The 22,600-nt window shown below is 45.4% G+C and overlaps 1 long non-coding RNA gene across 1 annotated transcript in view; it reads left to right on the top strand.

Annotated features, from left to right (window-relative positions):
• The window catches only part of LOC137326936 (uncharacterized), a 164,079-nt gene extending 141,716 nt beyond the window's left edge, over positions 1-22,363 (top strand). The window contains exon 3 of the long non-coding RNA XR_010964303.1: positions 21,156-22,363. This is a non-coding gene — a long non-coding RNA (uncharacterized lncRNA). The remainder of the gene's footprint in view (positions 1-21,155) is intronic.
• Positions 22,364-22,600: the final 237 nt, after the last annotated feature.

Consider the following 22,600-nt stretch of genomic DNA (forward strand, 5'->3'; position numbering starts at 1 on the left):
ACTCACTTACTGACAATTTGAAAAATGGATGACCCATTGTCACTGGCTGCCCAACTAGAGGAAACAGTCTTTCCCATTCACACTTCATAATTTTACAAAACCTCCATTAAATCTCCTAGTCTTATCTGTTTCAGTAAAAATAATCCCAGTATTTCATGTCTCTCCTCATAACTCTTTCTCCATCTCTAGCATCGTCTTGGTGAATCTATGCTATATTTTCTATGGCTTTAATATCCTCTATATAATGGGGTGCCTAAAACGGCACACAGTACTCTTAACTATGACCTAACTGTTGTCTTGTATAAATTTATCATTGCTGTTTTACTCTTGTTCTCGATACACCTAATTATAAAACATAAGATGCTACTGGTCTTTTTTGTAGCTTAATTCCTTGAAAGTGCAAGTAAATAATGTATTTGAACTGCTCTGTCTCTGTTCATCTACACCCTTCAGTATCTTTCATAGAATCAGAGAGTCACATAGCACAGAAGGAGACCATTTGGCTCGTTGTGCCTGGGCCATCTCTTTGAAAGATCTATCCAATTAGTCCCACTCCCCCACTCTTTCCCCATAGTCCTGCAAATTTTTCCTTTTCAAGTATATATACAATTCCCTTTTGAAAGTTGATATTGAATCTGCTTCCACCACCCTTTTAGGCAGTGCATTCGAGATCATAACAACTCGCTGTGTACAAAAATTTCTCCTCATCTCCCCTCTTTTTTTTTGCCAATTAACTTCAAATATACATGTTCTATGAAGTGTATATTCCCAGTCCTTGATTTTCCTCCCAAAATGTATACTTCACATATCCACATGGAATTGTATCTGACTCCTGTCTGACCATTGTGCTAGCCTCCTGAAAGCTTTGAGTTCTCCGTATTGTTTGTGAAAACCCCCTACTTTTGTGTTGACAGTAAATTTCAATATCATGCTCCCTGTGCCCAAACCCAAATCATCTATAAATGCTGAGAACAAAAGTATACTCGGCACTGACCTCTAGAGTACACGACTTCAAACTTCTCTCCAATCCGAGCAATACCTGTTAACTCCAACCCTTTGGTCAACCAACTTTCTATCCTGTTACATTTCATCTTGTATCATTCACCTGAATTTTAACAAGCCTCCTGTAAGATACCTGATTGAAAATCTTCTTTAAAAAAAAATTCATATGCATCATATCTACTGCATTTCTTTTAACTACCCAATGTCAATTCTTCAAAAAAAAACTATGACTGGTCAAATATGACATGTCTTTACCATTCTGGCTGTGCCTGATTAACCTGTGTATTTCTAATTACACATTAATTTGGTCTCTAATTATGGATGCTAAGAGTTTGTCTGCTACTGGTGTTAGCTTAACCAGTCTATGGTCACCTGGTTTGTTCCTCTTCCCTTCTTGAACAGACGTTCTAATTAGCTACCCTCCAGTGCATTGACACAATTTACATATTTAAGAAGGTTTGAAAAATTATGGTCAAAGCCTTTTCTATCTCTTCTCTGAATTCCCTCCAACTTAGAATGCATGGTATTAGGGCCGTGTGACTTACCATTTCATGTTCTACTAATGTTTTCAGAACTGATTCCTTTTCTACATTTTTTTTTTATTCGATCACGGGATGTGGGCGTCGCTGGCGAGGCCAGCATTTATTGCCCATCCCTAATTGCCCTCGAGAAGGTGGTGGTGAGCCGCCTTCTTGAACCGCTGCAGTCCGTGTGGTGACGGTTCTCCCACAGTGCTGTTAGGAAGGGAGTTCCAGGATTTTGACCCAGCGACAATGAAGGAACGGCGATATATTTCCAAGTCGGGATGGTGTGTGACTTGGAGGGGAACGTGCAGGTGGTGTTGTTCCCATGCGCCTGCTGCCCTTGTCCTTCTAGGTGGTAGAGGTTGCGGGTTTGGGAGGTGCAGTCGAAGAAGCCTTGGCGAGTTGCTGCAGTGCATCCTGTGGATGGTGCACACTGCAGCCACAGTGTGCCGGTGGTGAAGGGAGTGAATGTTTAGGGTGGTGGATGGGGTGCCAATCAAGCGGGCTGCTTTATCTTGGATGGTGTTGAGCTTCTTGAGTGTTGTTGGAGCTGCACTCATCCAGGCAAGTGGAAAGTATTCCATCACACTCCTGACTTGTGCCTTGGAGATGGTGGAAAGGCTTTGGGGAGTCAGGAGGTGAGTCACTCGCCGCAGAATACCCAGCCTCTGACCTGCTCTCGTAGCCACAGTATTTATATGGCTGGTCCAGTTCAGTTTCTGGTCAATGGTGACCCCCAGGATGTTGATGGTGGGGGATTCGGCGATGGTAATGCCGTTGAATGTCAAGGGGAGGTGGTTAGACTCTCTCTTGTTGGAGATGGCCATTGCCTGGCACTTATCTGGCGCGAATGTTACTTGCCACTTATGAGCCCAAGCCTGGATGTTGTCCAGGTCTTGCTGCATGCGGGCTCGGACTGCTTCATTATCTGAGGGGTTGCGAATGGAACTGAACACTGTGCAGTCATCAGCGAACATCCCCATTTCTGACCTTATGATGGAGGGAAGGTCATTGATGAAGCAGCTGAAGATGGTTGGGCCTAGGACACTGCCCTGAGGAACTCCTGCAGCAATGCCCTGGGGCTGAGATAATTGGCCTCCAACAACCACTACCATCTTCCTTTGTGCTAGGTATGACTCCAGCCACTGGAGAGTTTTCCCCCTGATTCCCATGGACTTCAATTTTACTAGGGCTCCTTGGTGCCACACTCGTTCAAATGCTGCCTTGATGTCAAGGGCAGTCACTCTCACCTCACCTCTGGAATTCAGCTCTTTTGTCCATGTTTGGACTAAGGCTGTAATGAGGTCTGGAGCCGAGTGGTCCTGGCGGAACCCAAACTGAGCATCGGTGAGCAGGTTATTGGTGAGTAAGTGCCGCTTGATAGCACTGTCGATGACACCTTCCATCACTTTGCTGATGATTGAGAGTAGACTGATGGGGCGGTAATTGGCCGGATTGGATTTGTCCTGCTTTTTGTGGACAGGACATACCTGGGCAATTTTCCACATTGTCGGGTGGATGCCAGTGTTGTAGCTGTACTGAAACAGCTTGGCTAGAGGCGCAGCTAGTTCTGGAGCACAAGTCTTCAGCACTACAGCTGGGATGTTGTCGGGGCCCATAGCCTTTGCTGTATCCAGTGCACTCAGCCGTTTCTTGATATCACGTGGAGTGAATCGAATTGGCCGAAGACTGGCTTCCGTGATGGTGGGGATATCGGGAGGAGGCTGAGATGGATCATCCACTCGGCACTTCTGGCTGAAGATGGTTGCAAACGCTTCAGCATTGTCTTTTGCACTCACGTGCTGGACTCCGCCATCATTGAGAATGGGGATGTTTGCAGAGCCTCCTCCTCCCGTTAGTTGTTTAATTGTCCACCACCATTCACGACTGGATGTGGCAGGACTGCAGAGCTTTGATCTGATCCGTTGGTTGTGGAATCGCTTAGCTCTGTCTATAGCATGTTGCTTCCGCTGTTTAGCATGCATGTAGTCCTGAGTTGTAGCTTCACCAGGTTGGTACCTCATTTTTAGGTACGCCTGGTGCTGCTCCTGGCATGCTCTTCTACACTCCTCATTGAACCAGGGTTGATCCCCTGGCTTGTTGGTAATGGTAGAGTGAGGAATATGCCGGGCCATGAGGTTACAGATTGTGCTGGAATACAATTCTGCTGCTGATGGCCCACAGCGCCTCATGGATGCCCAATTTTGAGCTGCTAGATCCGTTCTGAATCTATCCCATTTAGCACGGTGGTAGTGCCACACAACACGTTGGATGGTGTCCTCAGTGCGAAGACATCTATCTCTAATAATTGTTCCACATTGTCCTTTATATGCTACATGCTATTTCTGCCATAATTTTTAAAAACTGACACAGAATATTTACTTAAAATGTCTAACGTACTTTTATCTCTACAAGTAGATTTCCCCACATGATCTATGAGAGTTCCTACCCTCAATTCAAAGAAATTAAACTTTGCATATTTGTCTATGATTTTACTATAAAAGTGGAGATTGGTCTCAAATGGGAGAAGGTGCAGCATATGTAGGTAACATTGCATGAGCACTAGGCAACAACGGAACTTGACCAAGGTGATGGATGGATTGTTTGCCAGGGCTGTGACTTTTGTCAACTTACCCTGCGACGACAATAACCAGAATGAGCGGGCATTTGGATTCGTATCTCTGGCTGGCTTCTCATAGGTACAGGGCGCCATCAATTGCACACACGTGACAATCTGAGGATCACTGGATAAACCAGGAATATTCATTAACCATAAAGGATTTCATTCCATCAATGTGCAACCACAGGAAAAGGTTCATGCAGGTGTGTCCCAAATTCCTTGGGAGCTGCCTTGATGCTTTCATCCTGTGGCGGTTCAACATCCCCGATTCCCTTCGTACCTGGGAGCAGCTTTAAGGGCTGGCTGCTAGATGACAAAGGATACCCACTTCAAACCTGGCTGATGACACCTTGGAGGAACCCCATCAATGACGCCCAGGAGTGGTACAACGACAGCCATATGACCACCAGATGTGTCATCGAGCAAGCCATCGACATGCTCAAGATGCGTTTCAGATGCAGGTCTGAAGCTGCCCTTCAGTACTCGCCGGCGAGGGTCTCTAGAATGATTGTGGTGTGCTGTGTTCTACACGACATTGCGCAGCAGCGGAGATTAGGGGTGGAGGAGGAACAAGGCGCTCATCACTCATCACCTGATGATGATTCCAACGAAGAGGAAGATGAAGATGGAGCACCCAACACCAGACCAGCCAATCCCATTACTGCTCGGAATGCCAGGAATGCCCTAATAGCTTGAAGGTTCAGTTAGTCACTTACACTGGACCAAAGTAACTGTCACAGTCTTCCCCCACCCCCGGCCACTTTCACACAAAGCAGTCCTCTAACCAACCATCCACCCATTGCACATCCCCCAATTGGTCCCGTCAATTCACGTCTTCACGTTCATCACCTAGCAACTGAAAAGGCAAGTTGCCACTCGGCACGCAAGAATGGCAACATAGGGAAATGGTGCAAATTAATATATTTTATGTGAGATAATAATAAAAGGAAACTTAATGACGTAACATTTTCGCAAACACCCATGTGCAAATCCTTGGTGAATTACAATTTTTCTTTCTTCATTTGCTTACCGCTGCTATGTGGTGCATCCCCTGTGGCTTCAGCAGAGGTAGAGGCAGGCTGCTCAGATCCCTGCTCTGACTGCTGAGATGCTCTTAGCCCTCAGCGTTGGAGCCCGTAAGGGCCCCGCCAAAGAACATTCCACCTGCACCTGTGCAGGGGCAGACTCTGCCATCGGGAGATGAGGCAACATGTCGGGTACTAGTTGAGGGTGGGACAACAGGTGAGACGTGGGAGCGCCTTTCAGTGGAGTCCCCAATTCCAAGTCCCCTTTCGCCATCATCCCCCTCCTGGGCCAGCGGCACATCACTCCTACCACTTTGCTGGGGAGCAACTTGGTGCAGGTCAGTGACACTTTGTAAGGTCAAGCATAAGGTATCTGTCATCCTGTTTAAGGTGACGGACATGTTGGCATCCAAAGTCTGCACGGTAGTGGCCATGGCCTGCATAGACTCATTTTAGAGCTGTGCTTGAACTTACATGGAGGTGGCCATTCTCACTCTTACCTGTGACAACAGTTCACTAATGTTGGAGTTGGACTCCTCCATCCTCTCCACTATTGTGGAGAGTGTATGTGGCACGCCTGCCAGTACCTGCAAATTTGCTGCTGTCCCTCTATGATGCTCCTTTTCATTGACGGCCCCCGGGTTTCAGCTGAGCGGAGCTTGGAGAGGAATGCGCCCCCCCTGACGCGGTCTCTCCACAGCAGTCCCTGCCACCAGCTCGTGCTCACTTGTGAACTATGAAAACCCAACTAGCTGTCTTAATAGAATTTACCGAAGTGCGTGTATTTGCACTGGTGCCTGGTAGTAAGTCCTGTGACAGGGCACCCTCAAAAGGAATGAGGTCCTCCTGAGGAATCGTCCTCGGGAAAGTCAACAGACTGCTGCCAAACGGGTGAAGGCCTTGGAGGAGAGAAGAAACTAATATGAATTAGTACTGGCCATGTAAAAATGTTGCCATTCAGCATAATTATACATCATATTTCACTCGTTGCTGAAATCAAGTCAACATGACTTAATCTTGTATGAGATGTGGGTCAGAGATATTTTTAATTCTGTCAATAGACAACTGCGAAGTACCAGTCTCCATCTCCAATGGTCAGGGACGCAGAGATCCCACTGATCTGCATGGCCTCTTCCTCTGTAGCTGTCAGCTACACTATCTGTGGCGGGCCACCTCCAGTCCTCTCCCTCTCCCTTTTTGTGATCTCTTCTCCTGCAACGAGGAAAAGAGCAGACCTATGAGTGACTGTAAGGCATGTATTCACCCAATGGACACAGTGCATTCGGTGAAGGTGACTATCAGGCAGATGCATCACGTTGCATAATGATTGGGGTGAGTGGCAGTGGTGGATGGATAAATGGGGAGGTGAGGAAGTGCTTAAAAAGTGAACCATGGGTGCTCTTGAAACTTAAGTGCGTGTGAGGAGTGATGTGATGGAGTATGCTTGGCAAGACCGGGGGAGTGGTGTGCATTATAGGATCTAAGTGAATCTGCAACTGTACTTGCCTTTCCTGACCTGATTAGGTCATTCAAGTGCTTCCTGCACTGGATCAAGGTACGGGGCAGAATGCTCCTGCTGCTGACCTGCTCAGCTGCCTCTATCCACGCCGCCTTTGTGACAGCAACAGGTTTCTTCCTCCTGTTGCTGGGGAAGATTATCTCCTTCCTGCTCCTTACTGCACCCAGCAGTACATCAAGTGATGCATCGTTAAATTGAGGCGCAGCCCTCGACCGTCCAGAATCCATGTTTAAACTTCGCCATCTCTTTGCACAAACTCCTAACACCTCCAAATTCCATCTTTGAATTGGCGCTTTAAATAGTCAGGTTGAGTTGAGTCATACGGGTTCGCATCATGCCTGCTCACGCGCAGTGGAGACGCGAAATCCGTAAGTAAAATTATAATTAGGCAGCCATGTTGAAATCAGACATTCCGACATGCCAAAACTTCTTCCGGGTTTCGCGCTCGCTATCACCCTCCTCCGCTCAGAACCTGCTTCTGTGTTGTTATTGGGCCCCATGTGCCTTCTCTGTCCCGGCAGAGCTCCCTCACTATTAAATTTCTCAATTTTTTAAAATGCGGCTAATATAGATATCACTTTTTTTTTGCATTGGATACATCTTAATTCGGTTAAGCCTTTGCTTGTAACCGAAGCTCCACAGGCCTCAGTGTTTTTTTTCAAATTTCGTTCTCCCTAGTGGTTTTAAGGATAAAGTCTATTAATTTTCACTAATGTAGACAGGATCACATACCCCATATTTCCTTCCTGCTGATGTTTATGCAGAATGGATAATTGTCCCTTGAAAAATTTAGCATGTTCTTAGATGGAGGTCAAAAATCTGAGATCTGGACTAGTTGACTATTTCTGGAGGTTAGTCAAAATTCCTCGAAATGTTACATGCCTTGTTGAACGTTGGTTATCTTGTTATGATCATTCCTATTTGCTACTATTAATACTCTGCAATCTAAGGAAGTAAATCAGTTGTGCGTGATACTTTTTGGCTACCCTAGAGAGTGCTCGTGACATGTCTGCTTTGAATCTTAAGTCTAAATTGAGGAAATTTGAAATTGTTGGTGAAAACAATCATATTGGATGCCTCACAGGTTGCTTGGACTCATTAGCAGAATTTAATACTATTCTCCCCAAAAAAATGCTTTTTATTCATTTCTGAAAGATGGTAGAAATAGTTGGATTGGTGAAAAGCCCTAATCAACCATTGTTTATCAACCAAGTATCTTTAATAATCAAGTAGGTTTGTTGTTCCCAGGTGAACCTCTAGCTTAACTGCAAAATTATTGGTAGTACTGGTTTTGAGAAGGAACATTAGCTTTCCACATATGGGATGTGGAATGCTAATACAGAACGCTGCCTTGTTTTAGAAGAATAAAAATGATTAGAGTAGAGGTGGGAGAAAAGATTGCTCATGTATTCACACATCGCTAATGATCCAAGAGCCAGTTCAATATTTGAATCCATTATCGTCCAGAGAATTCATCCAAACTGCATCGTGTTCTGAACAACAATAGTGTTATTGGCTGGTATTCATCATTTCCTATCATGTATTTAAAGTGAATAACTTCCAAAATAAATTATTATTGAAGTTGGTTGGAGGAGATTTAGTTTACTAGAGTTTATCATATATCCCTTGATTATTTTGAAGATGATAGGTAAGGAGCGTGGAAGCTTGTGACAAATAGTTCTAGTTAAAATAGATGGTTTAACTTGCAAGTTTTTTTTATGTTTAATGGGAATGCCTGCTGCTCATATTCTGTCACCACCTTATATGGGAATTGTGTGCATTGTGCTTTTTTTCCCCTCTAAAGTATTTGATTGTTCATCATCTGCTTCTGTGCAATAATTTAAAAAAATGTCTGCAACAGTTTTATAATGGTAGTTCCCACACATGTTTATAGTCAAAATATCCATAATAGGTGTAAGGCTTAGTTTGGTGGCCTGCAAGATCAGACCTTTTTTCAGACTTTCAACACCATTATCAGACCTTGTTTTCCATCAGCTTAGTATACTTTTACCCTATGTCATTTTTGGCCTTAGTTTTATTAATTTCAACATGCTGGATCAGTGAGCTTATGAAGTTTAAAGTCTTCTAGATCAACTGTATTTCATTTGGCATTTGGATTGGGTTATTTTTAGATCTCATTTCAGGTTTTTATTCAAAATTGTCTCAGAATTCTATCTTTCACCAGAGATTATGATGCCAAAATTCTTCGTCACTGCATTTCTGAGATCAACCACAAAGTTGACAGTGTGTATATTTCTAGAACCTTCAATATTGCACCACTGAGGTTCAAGATTTACATAAATCTAGGTAGTTTGACTAGGCAATAATACTTTAAATAACCCTTATCAACAAACAGTGAGTTGTGGAATATAGACAAATTGATAGGATGACAACGCCAGCTAACGTGAAAGCTCATTCCTCTCAAGCATCACTGTCAAAGTTGTTCTAAAGACTGCACCTATCTAAAGAAAATTCCCTTTTTGGGATCTAGGTCTATTAAGGCAGGCTTTAACATCAACTTATGGTTGACCCATATTTTTGGAACTATTTTGCAATATTCCTAAAGGTATATGGAAGGATAAATACATGAGGAAGAAAATAACATTACCTACATTTTCTTGGACTTCCCATTCGTTGAATGTAGTTTGTTATCCATGTACTTCATTCCCATCCCTCTAACCTCTTATTTGAAGTGTTTGAAACTGGGTGCAGATCAGAATGGGATAATTGCTCAGTTTTGGGAGTTGTTTGAACAGCTTTTAAAAAAATCAACTTAGGAGAAAACTTTTGCTTCCAAGCTTTAAAAAAAAACATTTCTGTAGAACCAGGACTACAGAGTTGTTCATTGCCATTTAAGCACTGAACATTAAGTTTACCTGACATTGCAAGAGACACTTTGAGATCTTAATTAAATTGTTTAGCTGAAAGTCCATAAGGAAGTCAATTTTGTATACGCCCTGGAGAACACTTGTTTTCAGATGACAGTCCACGTGCAACCCTCTGTGACATCCCCCATTGGAAAGTTTAATCCAGTTGTTCCATATAAGAACTGGTGTTTGAAAATTCAAATAACATACCTTCTATTATTGGGTTGGATTTTGCTGTGAATGGCACAGTTCGTTTGACTCGCACTTGCCCGTAGACTTTCTATGGGTTTTTGCATGGCAAGCTACTGTGAGTTAGCAATCCAGTCAACGCAGCGCCTTCTACAGGGCAAGCAGCTCTGTATCTCCTTAACCAATCAGACTGAAGAATAGTTAATGAACAGTGCAGAGACTGAACCAAAAAGTGGAAGTTAAAATAGTGAATTCAATGTCAAATCAGGTACAGTAAGTGAAATAAAGAGAGGGAAAGAAAGATAGGATTACGAGACAGAGATAAAAGGATCAGAAAGTAATTAAGACTTACCACGCCGTTAAAAGGGCACTTACATTGGAATGGACCAGCCCTAACCTTTTTTGGCGAGTTTAATCCGTATCTATGAGGTAAGTACGGGAACTTCATGCCGTTCAATACATTTGAATGGTGAGTCAGACGGCGAGATGTCGCTTTCACGCAGCTTTTGGAGGGGCTGAGAGCAACGTCCGGATTTGCGCGTTTATCTGTGCATGTGCAGTCACCAGAAGTTACTGTGGGATTTGCACATAAATAACGATGAGCGCTGTTAGCCTTACTGTTATTTTTACAGCATTACCCTGCCCAATATCTAAGTTCAATTATAGAATGAAAAAGTTGATCTTAATATATTGTACATAATACAATACCAATACTGTAATGAAGTGGTGCATTCACCAACAACAAAACAAGTGACAGTGAACCAATCATCTTTTTCAGTTTCAATATTTTTAGCTTTAGGCAAAAAAAGGTGTTTGTGCATAATCCAGCATGCACAGTTTTGATATTTACTGATTGCAATAAATTTAAAACTGTTCAGTATCCCAATTTCAGATAGAAATGCAACTTCAACTAACTCAGACTTCAGATCACAGGAATGATTTTAAAGCTAGATAATATGGAATGCGATTGTCTTAAGTGTGATGGTGTTTGTGCATTATTAGTACTCGGTGGCAAATTGGTTTTTGGGCATTAAATCAACTTTGGGCGTTATTACTACTTACTGCATTTAGAACTGCAAATTAGTGGCAGACATTAAACATTACTGTCCAAGTAGATAATCAGCAGTAAACCAACAATTAAGGAGTGAAAAAGCTTGAGAAAAGACGTTATCTTGCACCACTTTTTTGAGTGCTATATGTGGGTGCTACTAATGCTGTTTCAAGTTGAGTTTAATACCTCGTCTCCATAACAGAAATGCTTTGTCACAGATCCGTAACATAAGGACCGATTTTAACCATGCTCGCCCGGTGGAAACTGGGCAAACAGGCAATTAAAATGGCCTGTGCGACTTACCCACACTGATCCCGCTGCTTTTCTGCGGGCTATGATCCTAAGCTGCTTTTCTGAGCAGTCGAGCGGGACATCCGCCAGAGAACATACGAAATAGGAGCAGGAGTAGACCATACGGCCCCTCGAGCCTGCCCCGCCATTCAATTAGATCATGGCTGATCTTCGATCTCAAATCCACTTTCCTGCCCGATCCCCATATCCCTTGATTCCCCTACAGTCCAGAAATCTATCCATCTCAGCCTTGAATATATTCAATGACTCAGCATCCACAGCCCTCTGGGACAGAGAATTCCAAAGATCCACAGCCCTCCTCATCTCAGTCTTGAATGGCCAACCCCGTATCCAGCGATTATGCCCCCTAGTTCTAGACTTTCTCGCCAGGGGAAACAATCTCTCAGCATCTACCCTGTCAAACCCCCTCATAATTTTATATGTTTCAATAAGATCACCTCTCATTCTTCTAAACTCCAGAGAGTATAGGCCCATTCTGCTCAACCTCTCTTCATGGGACAACCCTCTCATCCAAGGAATTAATCTAATGAACCTTCATTGCACTGCCTCTAACGCAAGTATATCCTTCCTTAGGAAAGGAAGCTAAAACTGCACACAGTACTCCAAGTGAAGTCTCACCAATGTCCTGTACAACTGTAGTAAGACTTGTACTCCTACCCCTTTGCAATAAAGGCCAACAAGCCATTTGCCTTCCTAATTGCTTGCTGTACCTGCATACTAACTTTTTATGTTTGTTGTACTAGGACACCCAAGTCTCTCGAACACCAACATTTAATAGTTTCTCACCATTTAAAAAATATTCTGTTGTTCTATTCTTCCCACCAAAGTGAATAATCTCACATTTCCCCACATTATACTTCATCTGCCACCTTGCCCACTCACTTAATCTGTCTATATCCCTTTGCAGACTCTTTGGGCTTGATTTTCCCGGGAAATTGCAGGAGCGTTGGGAGCCAGGGGACTCCAAAAATCGGGGAAATCCCGTTCAGGTTCGGAGCCTGGCTCCAACCCGCTGACTTCGGAGTTCCCCATGGACGCACCTGTGTATGCGGGCGTCCCAAATCCAGAAGTCCCGCCAGCAATTAAAGCCAGTGGGATGATAATTAAGGAGCCAAATGTACCTCATTGAGGTACTTAAGGCACTTTACTTGTGACATATTAGGTAGTTAGAACGATTTTTAACTTGGATGGCTTTCCCACAGCTTCTGATTCACGCCTGGTGAAAGCAGACGTGAAGGGCCGGATCAGGCAAAAAGAAACAAAATAAATTACATAAAAAACCATTGCACGAAGTTAAAACACAAAATAAACCTACCCTTCCACCCTGCTGCGATGTCCGAATGCTCCCTCTCTGATCTCCCCTTCTTCACCTCCCCCAATCTTCCCCTCTCTTTCCCCCCCCCCCCCCCCCCCCGATCTTCCCCTCTCCCTCCCCGATCTTCCCCTCTCCCTCCCCCTGATCTTCTGTTCCAGCACCGGATGATGTCTTGCTCTCTTTCTCGCCCTGCCCCCTCGCGTTGCAGCTCCTGATGGCAGCCAGCCTGTCAGTCAGGCTGGCTGCCGAGCACAAAACCCGGAGAGCATGTTAATCGCCATCAATTACGATGCGATCGCGTTGGAAATGGTAAGTTTTGTTTATTCGGGTTTGCCACACGCACCTTCATCGTCCCCCCCCCCCCCCCCCACCCAGGTTGCCAACCCGCCACCATTTCAAAATTCAGCCCTTTGTGTCCTCCTTACAGCTTACTTTCCCATCTAGCTTTGTATTGTCAGCAAACTTGGATACATTACACTCGTTGCATTCATCTGAGCCATTAATATAGATTGTAAATAGCTGATGCCCAAGTACTGATCCTTGCGGCACCCCACTAGTTGTAACCTGCCAACCTGAGAATGACCCGTTTATCCCTACTTCTCTGTTTTCTATCCGTTAACCAATCCTCTATCAATGCTAATATATTACCCCCAACCCCCACGAGCCCTTACCTTGGGCTCGATTTTAGGATCGTGTTTCCGGCGGGTTCCCAGCGGGGTGGACCCGAAAATCCCGATCTCCGGTCACGTGACCGGATCGCGACGAAATCCCGGCCACTTCCGGGTACTGCGCTGACGTGCGGGGCTGCGCGCGCAAGCCCCGCTGGTGGGAATCCCGCAGGCAATTAAAGCCAGCGGGGTTCCACTTGAGAGTACTTAACTTGCTCGTTGTGGTCAGTTAATGAGCTGAAGCAGCTGTCAAAAGAGGAAGTGTGGGATTTTCGGTTCAAGGCAGTGAGTTTCCCACACTGGGGGAAACAGTCTCCCTCCAACCAGGCGTGTTGCAGCCAGCAGCCTGTGGCAGGTGCCAAGGTGCGCTCCACGGGGGAGAGCCCTCACCCACGCAGGAGGCCACCGCGTCACATAGGGCAACCCCTGCCCTCCACCACCCCCCGCCAAGCCAGAGGACAGACCGACACGAAACCGCAGCCCCAGTCCGAGGAACCACTCACCTACCCTGCACAACCCCTCAGACCAACACCTGCCAGTTGGGTGGTGTGTGGAGACCCTCGGAGGACGAAGAGCATGACCAGCACCAGCAGCCTCGCAGTCCACGCCGTCCGCCGCAGAGACGTGGATTCCCCCCAACACGGTGTTGTTGCACGCCCACCTGCACAGCAGGAGGGAGGGCTACCGCAGAGAGAGACGCGTCGCAGAGGGCACTACCCTCGCCACAGGGTCCACAGACCGAGGCGCAGCTCCCCGGACCTCTCCGAGCAGCAGTGCACAGGGAGGCGCAGATTCGCTCGACATGTAGTCGTGGAGATCTGCAGCATCTTTCATGCCGAGCTGCTCCTGGCTGGCCCCAGCACCAACTGCTTACCTGTCGCTGGCAAAGTCACCACTGCCCTCCACACCTTCTCCTCCGCATCCTTCCAGGGTGCAGCCGGCTACACCGCCGATGTCTCTCAGTCGTCTGCGCGGACGAGCCCTGCAAATACACTTGCACCTACTCTGCAGTAACACGATGGGTGGCATCAGTGGTGGGTCCTCATAGTGAGACCCAGGAGCGGGCATTATTGGACACAACGGACAGGATTCGCGGAGACATGGCAGTGGTGGTGTCAATATAATGTGTGCTGTTTGTTGCTCTGAAATTCAATATGGGTAACACCCATGACAAACCCTCAGACACCCTTGTGCACCCCCTTCATGCTGACGAGACGTTTGCCTTACGCTGCCTACTGCACATATGTGATGCATGCCCTGTGGCTGCAGCACAGGTGGTGGCAGGTTGAGTGAGGCTGGCCGTGAGGGAGATGCACGAGAGGGTGAGTGGGATGGAGCAATGAGATTGTATGAGGAGTGGGTTGCGTGTTAGTGGCAGGGTGAGTACTGGCGAGGTGAGTAGGTGGAGGTAAGATGAGGATGGGGTGTGAGTGGGTATGAAGGGTGATGTGACAGAATAGTGTTGGCGGTCCCGAAGGAGATGTGGGGTGGGGGCAGTGTTGTGGCAGACGGAGTGTAGGGGAAAGACTTTGTGTTCTCACTGCGGCTGACCTACTGCGGTCATTGCAGCGCCTCCTGCGCACTGCATGCAGGTGGGCGATATGTTGGTGGCGCAGGTGACCCCCTCTGCCACCTCGAGCCAGGTGGCAGAGGCAGGCCGCTTCCTCCCGCCCGCCGGGGGGAAGATCTGTGTCCTCCCCCTCCTCCTCACCCCATCTGATGATACCTGGGGTGAGGCATCATTAAACTGGGAGCAGCCTTCCCCCTGGGCTGCTCCATGCTGCAATTTGTCCCATTGGTTGCAGCATCTGTCAGTGGAGGACTGCCCCTTTAACTAGAGAGCCTCCAGCTGACAGATTGTACTGCGCATGCGCAGCCTGACCGACGCGCAGGCCAGCGCCGTGGACCCCGGAGCAGCAGGTAATTGATTCCTATTAGTGGGTTGCCTGCTACGATCGCGTGGGCAACCCACTAATTTCGCCGAGCGTGTTGACCACGCTCCCGGAGGACCACCCGCTGGGAACCCGCAGGCCTGCTAAATTCGGGCCCCTTGTGTAACAAACTTTTATGTGGCACCTTACTGAATGCCTTTTGAAAATGCAAATATACTACATCCACTAGTTCTCCTTTATCTACCCTGCTAGTTACATCCTCAAAAAAAAATGAGGCCCTTCTTTAAATATCCAGATCGAACTCTGATAACGTCATTGGGTCCCGACTGCAATTTTAACCCGAGGACTGTGCGGTGGAAGCCCTTGTGGCTTCTCCATTAGGCCAACGTGGTATCAAGAGAAGCTGGAGTCAGAAGACACCCAGAAAGGTAAATGGATTTTTTTTTATAGTTTCCGTGTGGGCCAGGAGGAGCAGGAAACCTCTGGCTGCCCCTGCCTGAGGGAATTCCCCTAACACACAACTTTTCACAACCTTACCGGTGTCAATTTACTGACCGAGCACCTGCCTTGTCGCCCTGGCACCCCTGTGAAGCACCACACGGGCACAACCTTCCATCTGTCTCTTTAATCCCAAAGGAGTGCTGTCCACTCATTCTTCCCTTCCACTTTCCCTCCCAACAGATCCACCACAGTAATAAGTAGCGTGGGAGGAGGAGGATGATGGTGAAGATGATGACCAGGGCCAAGCTACCCAGGAGTTGCAGCTGCATGATGCTGCCGTCCCTCAGGACAGCAGCCTCCAGCTGCCCCCCTTAAACCATCATATTAGTGAAACATGGGAGGAAAGACCAGGCTGCCCAGGAGCACTGTCCAGAGATGCAGCCAGCAGTGGCTCCATCCAGCTGCCATCTCGGTCCCAGACCTTTCTTTGCAACATGAGGAGTCCAGCACTTCCCACTCTCTCCGTTTGATAAGGAGTCAGAAGCAAGTACAGGTGCCTGTCGATAGAATGCAAAGAAGAACATTTAAAAAAAAACATTTCCTGCCTTCAGAAACCTTCAATAAGAGATCTGCAGGCTCTTTTCTATCTTTCAACAGTGGATCCTGACAGATGCTGCACCTAATGGAAACAAGCCTAATCCTGAATGCATAGTGGACGAGTCCATGAAACTCCAAACCACAGCACCACTGGCTGACATGTGGCTTCATGTAAATGAGGCCAATGATGATGAGTTGGCGGACTGTGGAATGCCGCTAGGATCGTGCAGAATCTCAGGGAAGGCCGTTTAACGACGCACAAGTGTCGGAAACAGCTTCCCCGTGAGTTTTCTCACTGGAAAAATTCCCAACATCATTCCAGTACTGCTAAAGTGTTGGAAACTGCGATAAAATTCACTCCATCCCCATATTTTATTCCAAGTACAGCCAGAATGTGTTTATTTGTAGACTTAGAATTGCATCAAATGCATTTTTTTAGCATTGGGCAAAATATAGCACGGTCAGACCTCTTTTTTTCATCTACAGAAGCTGATGTTACATGGATTTGAAGTGGGAATGTGTAGATAATCCAGTCATGGATCATATTCAGTGCATGTTTTTAAAGAATAGTGGTTAAGTTATGTTTTAAAACAATAGGCTTGAATCTTCAGTTACAAATGTCAATGAAAAATGGTGAAGACTCTTAACTACAAAATTGTGATTACAAAAGCTGGAACTCAAATGAATGTGAGTGGTATGTGCCCTTGACCTTGGATTTTATTCTTTTTTCAGTGTACTTAGCAGTTGTTATGCACAACAGAATATCCAGTTAACTCAAGTTTTTTTTAACATATATATAAATGTGCTGCAGCTGTCATTTGAGATGGGACATACAATGGGGGTGGGGGGTGCCTTTTGTACTTTTTATTTCTGTAAATACATGGTAAACACAGTCCAACACTATCACCATCATTCCCTGCCCCCATACAGCAGTTGCGCAACAGTTAAAATTTCAATTTTGTATTAAAGCATGTGCGTAATTTGTTTTTTATTCATAGACACAGGATTTGCAAAATTAGAATTTGTACTTTCTGCCAATAAAATGGAAATTCATCTAATAGTAACTCTTGGAGCTTGCTGAATGTCACAGCTTTGTTTGTCGACACATTTAGGCCCTTATGCATTGATGCAAGTTGTTTTTGTTGTTACTGTTTTTGTTGCAATTGGCACAAAATGATTTGCTATAATCCAGAAGCAAATTCAGAGCTGCAAACAGGAAATGCTTTTTAAAAAGTTATGGTACAAATAGTGTGTTTTGTTTTCAGTGACATAGTAGCCATGCTGTATATAGTAGATTGAACAAAAATGCGTATTTTTGTAGAATTGAAAAAATTAGATTGACTTAACAGTAAGTGAACAATTTATTTTGGTTTTATCTCTGGTTCACTGTTTTGTAATTTCTTGCATCATATATACCACAAACATATGATACCTCTTTCAGGCTTACTTTAATTAATTTACTGTTGGATAGCTTATATGAGTAGATGTCGTAGACAGTGCTGCCTTTGAAGTAAAGTAAAAGGCATTGCCTAAGTAAATATTTAGTCTGGTTTATTTTAATACTTTTATTTAAAAAAGACAATTCTTAACATTGAATTACATGATATGGGATTACATGTGGGAGCAAAATACCATTGGGAACAAATGGAAACCCATTGCTGCTCCTAGAATGCAGTGAAAATTATAAGACTTCAGCATTAGTATTCTAGTAATTTGTTCAGTTGGGGCTCAGACTCCACCCTCCGCCCCATCATCCCTGACCGTTTTCTGCCCTCCTCAATGTAGAGGGCAGGTGAGGGCAGCCCTTTGTTAAGTTGCTTAAGTGACTGTTCACACATGAACCTTGACAGTGAGTGTTGGCATAATCTCAGTGGCAGAGAAAGAAAACCATGCTGAAACAACAACAATCTGCATTATATAGCGTCTTTAATATAATAAAACATTCCAAGGTGCTTCACAGGAGCGTTACTAAACACAATTTGACACTGAGCCAGGTAGGAGATGTTAGGACAGGTAACCAAAAGCTTTGTCAAAAAGGTAGGTTTTAAGGAGCGTCTTAAAGGAGGAGATGGAGGTGGAGATATTTAGGGTGGCAATTACAGAGATTAGGGCCTACACAGCTGTAGACTCGGCCGCCATTGGTGGAGCAATGAAAATTGGGGATGTACAAGAGGACAGAATTGAAGGAGCGCAGGGATTACAGAGGTGCAAGGTGGGAGGCCAGCCAGGAGAACATTGGAATAATCGAGTTTAGAGGGAAAAACTTAATTGACCAATATACCTGTCGCAAATGCATCTGTCCATGACAGTATTGGTAGGAGTGACCACCACACAGTCCTCGTGGAGATGAAGTCCCGTCTTCGCACTGAGGACACCATCCAACGTGTTGTGTGGCACTATCACCGTGCTAAATGGGATAGATTCAGAACAGATCTAGCAGCTCAAAACTGGGCATCCACGAGGCATTGTGGGCCATCATCAGCAGCAGAATTGTATTCCAGCACAATCTGTAACCTCATGGCCCGGCATATTCCTCACTCTACCATTACCAACAAGCCAGGAGATCAACCCTGGTTCAATGAGGAGTGTAGAAGAGCATGCCAGGAGCAGCACCAGGCGTACCTAAAAATGAGGTGCCAGCCTGGTGAAGCTACAACTCAGGACTACATGCATGCTAAACAGCGGAAGCAACATGCTATAGACAGAGCTAAGCGATTCCACAACCAACGGATCAGATCAAAGCTCTGCAGTCCTGCCACATCCAGTCGTGAATGGTGGTGGACAATTAAACAACTAACGGGAGGAGGAGGCTCTGCAAACATCCCCATCCTCAATGATGGCGGAGTCCAGCACGTGAGTGCAAAAGATAAGGCTGAAGCGTTTGCAACCATCTTCAGCCAGAAGTGCCGAGTGGATGATCCATCTTGGCCTCCTCCCGATATCCCCACCATCACAGAAGCCAGTCTTCAGCCAATTCGATTCACTCCACGTGATATCGAGAAATGGCTGAGTGCACTGGATACAGCAAAGGTTATGGGCCCCGACAACATCCCAGCTGTAGTGCTGAAGACTTGTGCTCCAGAACGAGCTGCGCCTCTAGCTAAGCTGTTCCAGTACAGCTACAACACTGGCATCTACCCGACAATGTGGAAAATTGCCCAGGTATGTCCTGTCCACAAAAAGCAGGACAAATCCAATCTGGCCAATTACCGCCCCATCAGTCTACTCTCAATCATCAGCAAAGTGATGGAAGTTGTCGTCGACAGTGCTATCAAGCGACACTTACTCACCAATAACCTGCTCACTGATGCTTAGTTTGGGTTCCGTCAGGACCACTCGGCTCCGGACCTTATTACAGCCTTGTTCCAAACATAGACAAAAGAGCTGAATTCCAGAGGTGAGGTGAGAGTGACTGCCCTTGACATCAAGGCAGCATTTGACCGAGTGTGGCAACAAGGAGCCCTAGTAAAATTGAAGTCCATGGGAATCGGGGAAAACTCTCCAGTGGATGGAGTCATACCTAGCGCAAAGGAAGATAGTAGTGGTTGTTGGAGGCCAATCATCTCAGCCCCAGGACATTGCTGCAGGAGTTCCTCAAGGCAGTGTCTTAGGGCCAACCATCTTCAGCTGCTTCATCAATGACCTTCCCTCCATCATAAGGTCAGAAATGGGGATGTTAGCTGATGATAGCACAGTGGTCAGTTCTATTTGCAACTCCTCAAATAATGAAGCAGTCCGAGCCCGCATGCAGCAAGACCTGGACAACATCCAGGCTTGGGCTCATAAGTGGCAAGTAACATTCGTGCCAGATAAGTGCCAGGCAATGACCATCTCCAACAAGAGAGAGTCTAACCACCTCCCCTTGACATTCAACGGCATTACCATCGCCGAATCCCCCACCATCAACATCCTGGGGTTCACCATTGACCAGAAACTTAACTGGACCAGCCATATAAATACTGTGGCTACGAGAGCAGGTCAGAGGCTGGGTATTCTGCGGCGACTGACTCACCTCCTGACTCCCTAAAGCCTTTCCACCATCTACAAGGCACAAGTCAGGAGGAGTGTGATGGAATACTCTCCACTTGCTTGGATGAGTGCAGCTCCAACAACACTCAAGAAGCTCGACACCATCCAAGATAAAGCAGCCCGCTTGATTGGCACCCCATCCACTCCCTTCACCACCGGCGCACTGTGGCTGCAGTGTGCACCATCCACAGGATGAACTGCAGCAACTTGCCAAGGCTTCTTCAACAGCACCTCCCAAACCCGCGACCTCTACCACCTAGAAGGACAAGAGCAGCAGGCACATGGGAACAACACCACCTGCACGTTCCCCTCCAAGTCACACACCATCCCGACTTGGAAATATATCGCCGTTCCTTCATCGTCGCTGGGTCAAAATCCTGGAACTCCCTTCCTAACAGCACTGTGGGAGAACCGTCACCACACGGACTGCAGCGGTTCAAGAAGGCGGCTCACCACCACCTTCTCAAGTGCAATTAGGGATAGGCAATAAATGCCGGCCTTGCCAGCGACGCCCACATCCCATGAACGAATGAAACAAAAAGGATGAGGGTTTCAACAGCAAATGAGCTGAGGCAGGTCGGAGGCGGAAGTAAGAGATGGAAGTAGGCGGTCTTGGTGATGGAGAAGATCTGAGGTCTGAAGCTCAGCTCCTGGTCAAATTGGACGCTGAGGTTGCGAAGGGTCTGGTTCAGCCTCAGACAATGGCCAGGGAGAGGGCTGGAGTCAGTGGCGAGGAAATGCAAGGATAGAGGGAATTCCACAGGGGTGTAAAGAGCGCGCCATAGGAACATACACGGACACAAATTGAACCGCAGATACACATGGGGATAGAGAGAGAGTTAACTACAGATGCATATGGTGACAAGAGTGTGACTTTCATCATTTGCAGTCAAAAAAGGACTTGTGTGAGCCAAAGGCGACCTTATAATAAATGTTAAAATAAAATCATTTTCCTCCAGAGCTTTTAGATTTTTACTCCAACAACATTTAGATGTGCCCACACCTGGTGAAGTAATGAGCTGCTTCCAGTCCTTTGCTTATGTATCTCTGTTAGTAGGAAAACTTGATTTGACTCTCCCTTCTCATTTTTCTTCTATCTCTTAGGAAAAGCATCTGATATGCTACACCTCCTTAGACTATCATTGGTGAACACAAACTTGTGAAAAAAACATGTGAAGATAATACCTACGTTATACCAATGTGGTACAGTGCATCAGCGTTCTTTACATGTTGCATGAACGGACTATAAATTATGATACTAGTGGCCAGCTCTAAAGTTACTGTTTTCACCCCAGGAGGTTAGTAAAATTCCTGTGTGAATGAGGTTATGGACTTAGGAGGACTCCTGAAAAGTTGAGGAGTTTCCAAACTCTTGGGCCTGTTAGGTTACAGAGCTGACTAAAGTTTCTAAGAAATTTTTAACAGATCCATGTGATACCAAGTATGTGGACATGCATGGATCCAAAAAAAATTCTTAAACTCCGATCTGACATCAGTGGTTAATTTGCGGCACATTCAAAATATTGGTATAGGTGATTATTGTTATGCTCCTTTTGAAAATTGAGTTGCTGCCCTAAATTCTAAATGTCTGCTTTATTCTATATTATGGGCAGAATTATCTCCCCATGATGGATAATGAATGAGAATAAACTCATCCCTTATTTTGCAGTATCACTGCATTGACTTGAGAAAACTGTGGATGGCTTTCTATGCGCATTATTGTTTTGACATTTTATCAATATTCTATGGTTTCCTTGTTAATTTACCACGTTTTACCATTGTAAGAATTGCTGATTGAAGGAATGTGGGACAGTACCATCTGATACATTTGTCATTTGCCTTGTTTACTTGAAAATGGCAGAGACCAGCTGATCTACAAGCAGCTAATATGTTGCCTGCTTTTCTTGGACTGACACCTAAATCATGAAATGCTATGAAGTGATAGTACAGGGAAAGTTTTTCTTTTAATTATGCTATAGCCTCTGAAAATGATGGTGGGTGATTTCACAATGAAAATGGGGCAGTGTGATTAGTCACAACAAAATAAATGTAACTGTATATGGGGTGAAATTCCACCAGGATTTTCTGGTTCATCCGCCATAATTTCAGCAGAAGAGTTACAGAAATCCCGGAATAATGGTATAAGTGCATTTACGCCATTTTCTGGGGTTATGACTGCACTTCTACCGAAGTTATGATGGATGAGCGGGACAATGTCAGCGGAAATTCACTTCACGGTGTTTAATAGTTATGCAACATATTCATGTAAAAAGGTGATTGCGATGGGTAGCTTCACATTTGACTTTAGATAACAGTGCATCTTTTGATTATGTATTTTTTTATATAATAAAATATAGCATACCCTTTGAAGTTCTTTGAGCAGCCTTTTGTGTAATCAGTCTGCACATCATGATTATTAAAGAGTTCTATAAAGAATGAAGACTTATGAAAAAAAGCCTGGGTGTATACCGAATTGTCTAGTAATGTTGATTGTGGCCTCCAGGTTTCAATATGTACAATGGTTTCTTGCTTTTGGAGTTTAGGATTAG

The sequence above is a fragment of the Heptranchias perlo genome, chromosome 11 (assembly GCF_035084215.1).
Source record: "Heptranchias perlo isolate sHepPer1 chromosome 11, sHepPer1.hap1, whole genome shotgun sequence".
NCBI lineage: Eukaryota > Metazoa > Chordata > Chondrichthyes > Hexanchiformes > Hexanchidae > Heptranchias > Heptranchias perlo.